Genomic DNA, 1,120 nt, shown 5'->3' with positions numbered 1-1,120 from the left:
AACGACGTAGATACGACGACTTGAAAATTACCATAAAAGGCAAAACTCAAAATTTAAAATCGCTATTTCTTCGAAAATAAATTTAAAAAAAAATCCCGAGACACGTGTTCGCTTATTTTATACCTACAATCGGTAAAAAAAGTTTGAAGCGATTTAAAAATGTCGAAAAAAAAAAGTGTTCGGTTTGTAAAAGAATGCCTCTTATCCGTAATTACTACATAGAGTCTAATTGTGGACAATTGTCATTACTTCATTTAATCAAAATTAAAACAATGAAATGGTATCATAAAACAATGAAACGGTATCAAATTGAAATAAAATCATCCATAATGTAATATTTATGATCGATCATAACTATTAAATATTTCATTAAATGTTTGATATCGTTCTAGATAAAAATATAAATTTTTTTTCAAGGGGTGATCCATGACTAGTGGCCTTAATCTACGTATCTATAAATAAAAATTCCGTGAAAAGAAAGGCAATCTAATCTAGATTATCTGTGTGTCTATTCTGTTGTTCAATACTTGTTGTACGGCACTTACATACGTTATATCTCCCAGTGTACAGATCTTACAGTGTAGTTCTCACAAAGTTCCCCCCCTAGAGAAACTGTGGAATCTATTTCTGAAAATCTTATAAAAAGTATTAAAACGTGTTTGTACTTCGAGCAGCAAAAACTAATTCAGTTACAATGCTAGCCGACTCGGAATCTATGACGCTAGAAAGAGCGCTGGCACCATTAATGACTATTGGCGCGTTCTGCAATTTGGCCATGTTCGAATATCCTCCTGGATATCCTAGGACGTATATCTCTTGCTTGTATGGTTTGGCCAAATGGAGCCTTCTTACGTACTTCTTTTACTATCCACATTACATCGATAGTTTTAAAATGAAAATAATATTCATCATAGATATTATATCGTTGCTCTCCATTATATTAATTCTCATCAGCATCTGCCCTTTTAAGGTAAAAATTTAAAATGTATTCCCGATTACTATATAATAATACTTTATCTTTTGATATTACTTATCTTTTGTTTAGTAGTATTTTTATTTGAGAGCATTAAATTCAAAATTACAGGCAAATACAAATTTATGAAAAGTTTTTATATAAGGC

The sequence above is a fragment of the Trachymyrmex cornetzi genome, unplaced genomic scaffold (genome assembly GCF_001594075.2).
Source record: "Trachymyrmex cornetzi isolate Tcor2-1 unplaced genomic scaffold, Tcor1.1 scaffold1014, whole genome shotgun sequence".
Classification (NCBI taxonomy): Eukaryota; Metazoa; Arthropoda; class Insecta; order Hymenoptera; family Formicidae; genus Trachymyrmex; species Trachymyrmex cornetzi.
The sequence above is the reverse complement of the archived record's forward strand: the minus strand, read 5'-3'. Positions refer to the sequence as shown.